The sequence below is a fragment of the Myotis myotis genome, unplaced genomic scaffold, assembly GCF_014108235.1.
Source record: "Myotis myotis isolate mMyoMyo1 unplaced genomic scaffold, mMyoMyo1.p scaffold_m19_p_10, whole genome shotgun sequence".
Lineage (NCBI taxonomy): Eukaryota > Metazoa > Chordata > Mammalia > Chiroptera > Vespertilionidae > Myotis > Myotis myotis.
Genome location: NW_023416314.1, coordinates 136,580 through 148,658, shown reverse-complemented (window position 1 = coordinate 148,658; position 12,079 = coordinate 136,580). Strand labels below are relative to the sequence as shown.

The window sequence follows — 12,079 nt, the reverse complement described above, 5'->3', positions numbered from 1 at the left end:
GAGCAGCTGATCCACACCAGGCAGGGCTGCTTGGGGAACCAGCTCTGATAGCAGCCAGAAGCCCATTGGGCCACATGGGCATTCTGGCATGTGGGCTGCCAGTGAGGGGCCACACTTACAGCAGCCTTGCTCGTCCGAGCCATTCTCGCCGTCTATCTGGCCGTCACATCTCCAGAACTCAGGAATACAACGGTTGATGCGACCCCCCACAGCTGAAGTCCTCCACCTTACAGGTGACAGACTTACATGTCTCCTGGGATTCATGGGACTGGTCCTGGCACCTGGCACTCGGCACTCCCATCACAAACCCACTTGCAGGCGATGCATTTCCCATCTTGGCACTGGAACTCGTTTCTCTCACAACTGCCTTCCACTGCAGGCATCTCCGCGGCGAGGAGCAGGACGGGCAGCGAGCACAGCCTCGTGCCCTCCACGGCGCCCGCCCTGGCTGCCGGCCCGTTCGCAGTGTCCGCACGGCAACCTCGGGCTTCGCACAGCCCGGCGGTGACTGCACCTTGGGTATTATTTTGTTGGTCAATTTGTTTTGTTCATTAGATTCCACAAATAAGTGAGATATATGATATTTGTCTTTCTCAGGTTGGCTTATTTCACTTAGCACAATAGTCTCCAGGTCCATCCATGCTGTCCCAAAGGGTAACAGATCCTTCTTTTTTACAGCTGCACAGTATTCCATGTGTAAATGTCCCACAGCTTTTTGTTGTTGTTGTTGTTAATCCTCACCTGAGGATGTTTTCCCATTGATTTTTAGGGAGAGTGGAAGAGAGAGAGAAAGACAGAGAGAAATATTGATGTGAGAGAAACACATCGATTGGTTGCCTCCTGCACAAGCCCTGACCAGGGCCCAGGCTGGGGAGGAGCCTGCAACCAAGGTACCTGCCCTTGACTGGAAACGAACCCAGGACCTTTTGGTCCGCAGGCCAATGCTCTATCCACTGCGCCAAACCGGCCAGGGCTCCCACAGCTTTTTTATTCACTCATCTGCTGATGGGCACTTAGGCTGCTTTCAAATCTTGGCTATTGTAAACAAAACTGCAATGAACATAGGGATGCATATATTATTCTGAATAAGTATTTTGGGTTTCTTAGGATAAATCCACAAAAGTGAAATTTCTGGATCACAAGGCAGTTCCATTTTTTAAAAAATATATTTTATTGATTTTTTACAGAGAGGAAGGGAGAGGGATAGAGAGTTAGAAACATCGACGAGAGAGAAACATCGATCAGCTGCCTCCTGCACACCCCCTACTGGGGATGTGCCTGCAACCAAGGTACATGCCCTTGACCGGAATCGAACCTGGGACCCCTCAGTCTGCAGGCTGACGCTCTCTCCACTGAGCCAAGCCGGTCAGGGCAAGGCAGTTCCATTTTTAATTTTTGAGGAAACTCCATACTGCTCTTCACAGTGGCCACTCCAATCTGTATTCCCATCAACAGTGCACGAAGGTTCCCTTTTCTCCACATCCTTGCCAACACTGGTTGTTTGTTGATTTATTGATGATAGTCATTCTGACAGGTGTGAGGTGATACCTCATTGTCGTTTTAATTTGCATCTCTCTGACAATTAGTGATGTTGAGTATCTTTTCATATGTCTATTGACCAGCTGCATGTCCTTTTGGGAGAAGTGTTTATTCAGGTCCTTTGCCAATTTTTTTTAATTGGATTGTTTGGGTATTTTGGTGTTGAGTTTTATAAGTTCTTTATAAATTTTGGATATTAACCCCTTATCAGATATATTGGTTAATATATTGTCCCATTCATTTTGTTGATGGTTTCCTTTGCTATGTGAAAACTTTCTAGTATGGTGTAGTCTCATTTGTTTATATTCTCTGTTGTTTCCCTTGCCCAAGGAGAAATAGCAGAAAAAAATATTGCTATAAGAAATGTCTGAGATATTACTATGTATCTTTTCTTCTAGGATTTTTATGGTTTTGAGTCCAATATTTAAGTCAACAGAAACATTTCAGACCAGAAGGGATTGGCATTAAATATTCAAAGTGATGAAAATCAAGGACCTACAACCAAGACTACTTTACCCAGCAAGGTTATCTTTTAAAATTGAAGGAGAAATAAATAGCCTCCCAGACAAGAAAAAGCTAAATGAGTTTATTACCACCAAATCAGCATTATAAGAACTGTTAAAGGGCCTTCTTTAAGAAGGAGGAGAAGGGGAAGGAAGAGGAGGAGGAGGAGGTGAGGAGGAGGGAGAAGATGAGAAGAAAACAAAAACAGGAATGTAATTAAAAGAATAAAATGGCAATAAATGTGTATCTATCAATAATTACTTTAAATGTAAATGGCTTAAATGCTCTAAATAAAAGACAGATAGCTGAACAAATAAGAAAACATGACCCATATACTGGGTCTCCCCAAAAAATGTACACACACTTCAATAGCTAATAACTCAACTGATGTTTCTTTCTTTTCAGATTTAACCCATTAGAATGCGTTAAATAATTATTCAAAAGGTGAATACACTTTTTGGGACACCCTGTATATGCTGTCTACAAGATACCCCCCTCATAATGAAAAGATACACACAGACTAAAAGTAAAGGGATGGAAAAAGATACTTCATGTAAATGGAAAAGGAAAAAAAAAGCTGAGGTAGCAATACTTATATCAGACAAAATAGACTTTTAAAAAGGACAAAGGCCGAGGCCGGTTTGGCTCAGTGGATGGAGCATCGGCTTGTGGACTGAAGGGTCCCGGGTTCGATTCCGGTCAAGGGCATGTGCCTGGGTTGCGGGCACATCCCCAGTGGGAGATGTGCGGGGGGCAGCTGATCGATGTTTCTCTCTCATCGATGTTTCTAACTCTCTATCTCTCTCCCTTCCTCTCTGTGGAAAATCAATAAAATATATTTAAAAAAAATAAGGACAAAGAATGATACTACATAATGATAAAGGGAGTAATTCAACAAGATGCTATAACCCTTATAAACATTTATGTACTCAACAGAGGAACATCTGAATATCAAGCAGATCTTGCTGGATATAAGGGAGAGATGGACAGTCACGTAGGGGACTTTAACGCCCTGTTGACATCGATGATAGATCTTCTAGACAGAAAAAGCCTAGATTAAGTGGCCTTACCTGGCACACCAGGTCAGATGGATCTAATTGATATCTTTAGAGCATTTCACCCCAAACAGCAGAATATGCCTTCTTTTCAGTGCACATGGAACATTTTCTAGGAAAAACCACATATTAGGACACAAAACAAATCTCAATAATTTAAGAATATTAAAATAATATCAAGCATCTTCTCTGAAACTGGAAATCAACCTCAAGAAAAAACTGAAAAACATGCCAAAACCGGTTTGGCTCAGTGGATAGAGCGTCGGCCTGTGGACTGAAGGGTCCCAGGTTCGATTCCGGTCAAGGGCATGTACCTGGGTTGCGGGCACATCCCCAGTGGGAGATGTGCAGGAGGCAGCTGATCGATGTTTCTCTCTCATCGATGTTTCTAACTCTCTATCTCTCTCCCTTCCTCTCTGTAAAAAATCAATAAAATATATTAAAAAAAAACAAAAAAACCAAAACAAAACTGAAAAACACACAAAGACATGGAGGCCAAATAACATATGACTAAACAGTGAATGGGCTAACAATGAGATCAAAGAAGATACCAAAAGATACCTTGAAACAAATGAAAATGAGGTACAACAACCCAAAATCTACAGGATGCAGTGAAAGCAGTCCTAAGAGGGAAATCCATAGCATTACAGGCCTATCTCAAAAACAAGAAAAGTCTCAAACAATCTAACTTTACATTTAAAGACACCTGAAAAAGAACAAACAAACCCCAAAGTGAGTATAAGAAAGAAAATAATAAAGATCAGGGCAGAAATAAATAAAATGGAGTCTAAAAAATCAATACAAAAGATCAATGAAACCAAGACCTAGTTCTTTGAAAAGACAGAAAAGATTGACAAACCTTTAACCAGACTCATGAAGATAAAAAAGAGAGTGTAGCAATAAATCAGAAATGAAAGAGGTGAAGTAACAAGTAACACCAAAGTAATACAAAGGATTGAAAGAAAATATTACAAACAACCGTACGCCAAAAAATTGGACAATGGACAAAATGTATATACTCCTAGAATACACAAGCTTCCAAAACTGAATCAGGAAGAAGCGCAGGATCTGAACAGACAGATTACAACCAGTGAAACTGAAGCAGCAATAAAAACACTCCCAACAAAACTTCCCGGACCAGATGGCCTCACAGATAAATTCTACCAAACATTCAAAGAAAAACTAACACATCCTTCACAAACTATGCCAAAATATGCAAGAGGAAAGAAGACTCCCAGGCTCACTTTACAAGGCCAGCATGATCCTAATTCCAAAACCAGATAAAGACACTGCAAAGAACGAAAATTACAGGGCAATATCCCTGATGAACATAATGGATCCAGCAATATTTAAAAAGATCACACACCATGATCAGGTGGGATTTATTCTGGGGATTCAAGGTTGGTACAATATCTACAAATCAATAAACGTGAGACACCACATAAACAAAATGAAGGATAAAAACCATATCATCAGCCTGGCTCAGTTGCTGAGCATCAACCTATGAACTAGGAGGTCACAGTTTTGATTCCTGGTCAGGACACATGCCAGGGTTGTGGGCTCAATCCCCAGTGTGGGGTGTGCAGGAGGAAGCTGATCAATGATTCATTGATGTTTCTTTCTCTCTCTCCCTCTCTGAAATCAATTCACACACACACAAAAACACTGATCATATCAATAGACAAAGAAAAAGCACTTGACAAGATCCAGTACTCATCTATATACCAGCATATAAAAGCCTAAGTAATCAAATGACTGGTTGACCGGACGCTATGACACGCACTGACCACCAGGGGGAAGACTCTCAATGCAGGAGCTGCCACCTGGTGGTCAGTGTGCTCCCACAGCAGGAATGCTGCTCAGCTGATCGACCAGCCCCAGTGGCAGCCACTCCCTCCCTCAGTAGTCCTGCAGGTCCAATCTCTGGAGAACGTGCCAGGCACCAAAGGAACAGTGCTTCCGGCACGATCCCGACAGCACCACTGGCCTCCTGGAAGTCAGCCTCTGGCACCGTGGCTGCTTCCCCTCCCTAGATGCTCCCCAAGGAAGAAACCATATCAAAGTGGCTGCCAGGTGGCTCCTGACAACCGGTGTGAACATCAGCAGGAAGGATCCAGATCCCGGGCCAGCAAGGGTGTCCCACTGCTGGCGTGGAGGGCCGATTGAGCCCCAGTCCCCCCATCCCCCTTGGGACAGGCACCAGATGCAGGGCTCACTGTTGGCAAGCGCTGCTGTGGTGGCGCAAGCCTCTCTCTATCAGGACTGACTGGGTGCGAGCCCGTGGCAGGAGCAGTGGGGCTGGGATGAGCGGGAGTGGAAGGCAGGAGTGGCAGGTGGCATTGGACTGCGGGTTTTGGCCCAATCCCTGCAGGCCACACTGAGGGCCCCCACCCATGCATGAATCCATGCACCGGGCCTCTAGTTTAAAATAAAAACTCTCAGCAAAGAGGGAATAGAGGGAACATACCTCAACAGAATAAAGGCCATATATGACAAACCCACAGCCAACATCATACTCAATGGGCAAAAACTTAAGCATTTCCCTTAAGATTGTGAGCAAGATAGGGATGTCCATAGTACTGGAAGTACTAGCCACAGCAATTAGACAAGAAGAAGAAATAAAAGGCATCCAAATTGGAAAAGAGGAAGTAAAACTGTCCTTATTTGCAGACGACATGATATTATACATACAAAACCCTAAAGACTCCATCAAAAATCTACTAGACTTAATACATGAATTTGGCAATGTAGCAGGATACAAAATTAACCCCAAGAAATCCGAGGCATTTCTATACACCAATAGTGAACTTTCAGAAAGAGAGATTATAAAAACAATCCCGTTTACCATCGCACCAAAAAAATTAAGCTACCTAGGAATAAACTTAACTAAAGAGGTAAAAGACCTCTACTCAGAAAACTACAGGACGTTGAAAAAAGATATAGAGGAAGACATAAACAGATGGAAGAACATACCGTGTTCATGGATTGGTAGAATCAACATCATTAAAATGTCCATACTACCCAAAGCAATCTATAAATTCAATGCACTTCCCATTAAAATACCAATGGCATACTTCACAGATTTAGAACGAACTCTCCAAAAATTCATCTGGAATAAAAAAAGACCCCGAATAGCTGCAACAATCCTGAGAAAGAACAAAGTAGGTGGGATCTCAAGACCAGATATCAAGCTGTATTACAAAGCAACTGTTCTCAAAACTGCCTGGTACTGGCACAAGAACAGACATATAGATCAATGGAATAGAATAGAGAGCCCAGAAATCGGCCCGAACCAATATGCTCAATTAATATTTGACAAAGGAGGCAAGAACATACAATGGAGCCAAGATAGTCTCTTCAATAAATGGTGTTGGGAAAATTGGACAGATACATGCAAAAAGATGAAACTAGACCACCAACTCACACTATACACAAAAATAAACTCAAAATGGATAAAGGACTTAAATGTAAGATGGGAAACCATAAAAATACTAAAGGAATCCAAAGGCAACAAAATCTCAGACATATGCCGAAGCAATTTCTTCACTGATACAGCTTCTAGGGCACTTGAAACTAAAGAGAAAATGAACAAATGGGACTACATCAAAATAAAAAGCTTCTGCACAGCAAAAGAAACCATCAACAAAGCAACGAGAAAACCCACTGTGTGGGAAAACATATTTGCCAATGTCATATCTGATAAGGGCCTAATCTCCAAAATTTACAGGCAACTCATACAACTTAACAAAAGGAAGATAAACAATCCAATAAAAAAATGGGCAAAGGACCTAAATAGACACCTTTCAAAAGAGGACATTCAGAAAGCCAAGAGACATATGAAAACATGCTCAAAGTCACTAATCATCCGAGAGATGAAAATCAAAACAACAATGAGGTAGCATCTCACACCTGTCAGACTGGCTATCATCAACAAATCAACAAACGACAAGTGCTGGAGAGGATGTGGAGAAAAAGGAACACTTGTGCACTGCTGGTGGGAATGCAGACTGGTGCAGCCACTATGGAAGACAGTATGGAGTTTCCTCAAAAAACTGAAAATGGAACTCCCATTTGACCCTGTGATCCCACTTCTAGGAATATATCCCAAGAAACCAGAAACACCAATCAGAAAGGATATAGGCACCCATATGTTCATAGCAGCACAATTCACCATAGCTAAGATGTGGAAACAGCCTAAATGCCCATCAGCAGATGAATGGATTAGAAAACTGTGGTACATCTACACGATGGAATACTATGCTGCTGTAAAAAGAAGGAACTCTTACCATTTGCAACGGCATGGATGGAACTGGAGAGCATTATGCTAAGTGAAATAAGCCAGTCAATAAAGGAAAAATACCACATGATCTCACTCATTCATGGATAATAGAGACCATTATAAACTTATGAACAAAAATAGATACAGAGGCAGAGCTGCCTCAAACAGACTGTCAAACTGCAGCAGGAAGGCCGGGGAGGGTAGAGGGGCAGAAGGGGGTGGGGGTGGGTAAGAGATCAACTGAAGGACTTGTATGCATGCATATAAGCATAACCAATGGACATAAGACACTGGGGGGTGGGGGGGCGGGTAGGGGATTGTCAAGGGCGGGGGAAAAAAGGAGACATATGTAATACCCTTTGTAATACTTTAAGCAATAAAACTAAAAGAAAGAAAGAAAGAAATAAAATGCATCCAAATTTGAAAGGAAAAAGTAAAACTATCATTATTTGCAGAGGATATGATACTGTATAGAGAAGACCCTAAAGATTCCACCAAAAATCTACTAGAACTGAGAAATGAGTTCAGTAAAGTAGCAGGACAAAAATTAAATATTTAGAAATCAGTTGCATTTTTATACACCAATCATGTGTATTTTATACATGAATAGTCTCTATCAGAGAGAAAATAAATCCCATTTACAATTGCATAAAAAATACCTAGAAATAAATTTAACCAAGGAAGTAAAAGGCCGGTACTCAGAAAATTATGACAATAGAAATAAATAAAAGCAGATACAAATAAACCGGAGCATATACCTTGTTCATGGATTGGAAGAATTAACATCATTAAAATGTCCATATTACCCAAAGCAATCTATAAATTCAATGTGATCCTTATTAAAATAGCAATGGTGGTTCTCAAAGGAGTAGATAAATAATCCAAAATTTTATGGAAACACAAAAGACCCAGAATAGCAACAGCAATCTTGAAAAAGAAGAACAAATTTGGATGCATCACACTACCTGACATTAAACTATACTACAAGGCTATAGTAATAAAACAGCATGGTATTGGCATAAAAACAAACACATAGATGAATGGAACAGAATCGAGAGCCCAGAAATAAACCCATGCCTATATGGTCAATTAATCTATGACAAAGGAGGCAAGAACATACAATGGGATAAAGACAGTCTCTTCAATAAACTATGCTGGGAAAATTGGACATATACATGCAAAAATTTTTTAAAAAAAGAAACTATACCACCTTGTTACAACATATACAAGAATAAACTCTAAGTAGATTAAAGACTGAAATGTTAGACTTGAAACTATAAAACTAGGAGAAACCAAGATGGTGGCCTAGGTAAACACCGGAAATTGCTGCCTCCCACAACCACTTCAAAAATACAACTAAAAGACAAAACGGACATCATGCAGAACCACAGGAAGGCTGGCTGAGTGGAAATTCTACAACTAGAAGGAAAGAGAAAAGCACACTGAGACTCAGAGGACCTGTGGAAGTCAAGTGCAGAGGTACGGAGGCGCACGCCGAAAGGGCTGGCTACTGAGGATGTGGCGCACGTGGAGAGGGCTGGCAGCTGAGGACAAGGTGCACGTGGAGAGGGCTGGAAACTGAGGACACGGTTGTCTTTTTCAATCGGAAGGGAGTCTCATGCTCCTGACTGCTCTGAAATCCAGTTCCGGGTGAGTCTTTGGGGACCCAGACTCATACGGGGAGAAACTGGACTGTCTGGCATCGGGCAGAACTCGAGGGTAGCTTTCTTTCAGAGGTGCTTGCAGCGATTACCAGGACACTGAGACGCGGGGCCTCTTAGGGTAGGACTGGGAAGCAGCCATAGCTGCTTGCTCCGCCCTGTTGATCCCCTGAGACCCCGCCCCACCCAAGCTGAGTGCAGAGGCTTTTGCATATGAAAGGCCTGGCACTTTGCAACCAGAAAATTACCTAACAAACTGCAACTGAATCAGAGAGACCCAGAACTTCCAAAAGAAGGTCCAAGGACCCACAGCAGCTTGCATTGCTTCACAGCTGGGCCTCATCTGGGCACCTCCAAACCCCAAACAAAGAAGAGGAATCTCTCCATAGCTCCTGCTGGGTAGCCTCAGGCAGAGTCTAAATTAGCACCTCCTTAGAGATCCAAGAGCCAGTGTACCCAGTGGTCAGAGTGGGACCATCCAATTACAACTCCTCAGATCCATAAGGGACACACTCAGGGGGAAGACTCAGTGAGCACCAAAGCCCCACTGAAGCAAGTCTTGCCCCAGAAGGGTGTCTCCAGCTCAGAAGTTCTCCCACTGCAGACACAGCTGACTCTCACAGCCAATTGGCCTGGAGGTCAATTCCTCCCAGTGATACCTACAACAATCAAGGCTTAACTACAACAAGACTGTGCACAAAGCCCACAAAGGGGTGCACCAAGAGTGTCCACCTCAGGTAATTGGGGAGGCTGAGCCACTGGGCCGTATAGGACACCCAACACAGAAAGCCACTCTATCAACACAGGGAAGCATAAAAAATGCAGAGACAAAGAAACAAGTCACAAATGACAGAAATGGAGGAAAGCAAACGACTGGATATAGAGTTCAAAACCACACTTTTAAGGTTTTTCAAGAATTTTCTAGAAACCGCCGATAAATTTAGTGAGACCCTCAAGAAATCTCGTGAGACCCTCGAGGTTATGATAAAGGACCAACTAGAAATTAAGCATACACTGACTGAAATAAAGAATATTATACAGACTCCCAACAGCAGTCTAGAGGATTCCAAGAATCAAGTCAAAGATTTGAAATACAAAGAAGCAAAAAACACCCAACCGGAAAAGCAAAATGAAAAAGAATCCGAAAATATGAAGATAGTGTAAGGAGCCTCTGGGACAGCTTCAAGCGTACCAACATCCGAATTATGGGGGTGCCAGAAGAAGAGAGAGAGCAAGATATTGAAAACCTATTTGAAGAAATAATGACAGAAAACTTCCCCTTCCTGGTCAAAGAAATAGACTTACAAGTCCAGGAAGTGCAGAGAACCCCAAACAAAAGGAATCCAAAGAGGACCACACCAAGACACATCATAATTAAAATGCCAAGAGCCAAAGACAAAGAGAGAATCTTAAAAGCAGCAAGAGAAAAACAGTCAGTTACCTACAAGGGAGTACCCATACGAATGTCAGCTGATTTCTCAACAGAAACTTTGCAGGCCATAAGGGAGTGGCAAGAAATATTCAAAGTGATGAATAGCAAGAACCTACAACCTAGATTACTTTACCCAGCAAAGCTATCATTCAGAATTGAAGGTCAGATAAAGAGCTTCACAGATAAGGAAAAGCTAAAGGAGTTCATCACCACCAAACCAGGATTATATGAAATGCTGAAAGGTATCCTTTAAGAAGAGGAAGATGAAGAAAAAGGTAAAGATACAAATTATGAACAACAAATATACATCTATCAACAAGTGAATCTAAAAATCAAGTGAATAAATAATCTGATGAACAGAATAAACTGGTGAATATAATAGAATCAGGGACATAGAAAGGGAATGGACTGACTATTCTGGGGGGCGGGGGAAGGGGTGTGGGAAGAGACTGGACAAAAATCGTGCACCTATGGATGAGGACAGTGGGGGGTGTGGGGTAAGGGCAGAGGGGGAGGAACCGGGTGGAGGGGAGCTATGGGGGGAAAAAAGAGGAACAATTGTAATAATCTGAACAATAAAGATTTAATTTTTAAAAAAAGAAAAAATACTATAAAACTAGAAGAAAACATAGGCAGTAAAGTCCCTGACATTTTTTGTAGCAGTATTTTTTTCTGACATATCTCAGGCAAGGGAAACAAAAGAAAAAATAAATGGAACTACATCAAATTAAACAGTTTTTGCACAGTAAAGGAAACCATCAACAAAATGAAAAGATGACCTACTGAGTGGGACGCTGTAAATGCCAATGAAACATCTGATAAGGGATTAATACCCCAAAGTCATAAAGAACTCAGACAACTCAACATCCAAAAAAGACCAAACAACCCAATTAAAAAACACCTCCCTCCCCAAACAACACAAATTTTACTGCTTTTGGCGGGTTGCAGGCAGCAGCCCTGGACATTCATGCTTGTCCTCGCGGCACAGAGGCAGCTGGGGCCGACGCGCTTGGAGGGATGAGCGCCCTTGCTCACTGGCCCACAGGTGGTCGCAGCTGAGTTATTCCCGCCCTTTCTCTCCACCTGGGCCTGTTTCCTGGGCACCTAGCGCCCCCCCCCGCCCCCCCCCCGCAGCTGCGAATGGGACAGGGCTGCAGGAGTGGCCGCGGGAGCCCCGCAAGCGCAGCGCCCCTCGTGAACCGCCTGAGCGCGCGCGCGCCTGGAGCACGTGCCGCCCCTCGCCCCCGAGCGGGCAGGGCTCCATGAACGCGCACCACTGGGCGAACCAGGAGCGCGGGCGCAGTGCGGAGAAGGCCCCGCGGCAGTGCCCGCACCTTCACCGGGATCGCTTCCAGCCCCGGCGGCTCCGGCTCCGGCTCCGGCTCCGGCTCCGGCTCCGGCGCGGGCGGGAGGCAGCCCGTCCACCTGTCCCTCCGGCATCCGTCTCTCTGCCCCGCCCCCGCCCCCGCGCTCTAACACCGACGGCGAGCGGTCCCCCGGGGAGAATGAATCGCAAAAGAGGACTTCCCCGGGCCAGGGGCGGCCCGCTGGTCCCGGGTGGCGCTGAGAAGACCCCCGCCTCTGCCGGTCGCGGCCCCCGCTCCGCCCC

The 12,079-nt window shown here is 43.7% G+C and overlaps 1 long non-coding RNA gene across 1 annotated transcript; it reads right to left on the bottom strand.

The window, feature by feature from the left end:
* Positions 1-689: 689 nt before the first annotated feature.
* On the bottom strand, positions 690-12,022 carry LOC118664182. The gene is made up of 3 exons (XR_004970258.1): positions 11,805-12,022; positions 3,114-3,210; positions 690-741 (listed from the first exon to the last, which is right to left on the bottom strand). It is a non-coding gene; the product is annotated as an uncharacterized LOC118664182 (long non-coding RNA).
* Between the last annotated feature and the right edge of the window lie 57 nt (positions 12,023-12,079).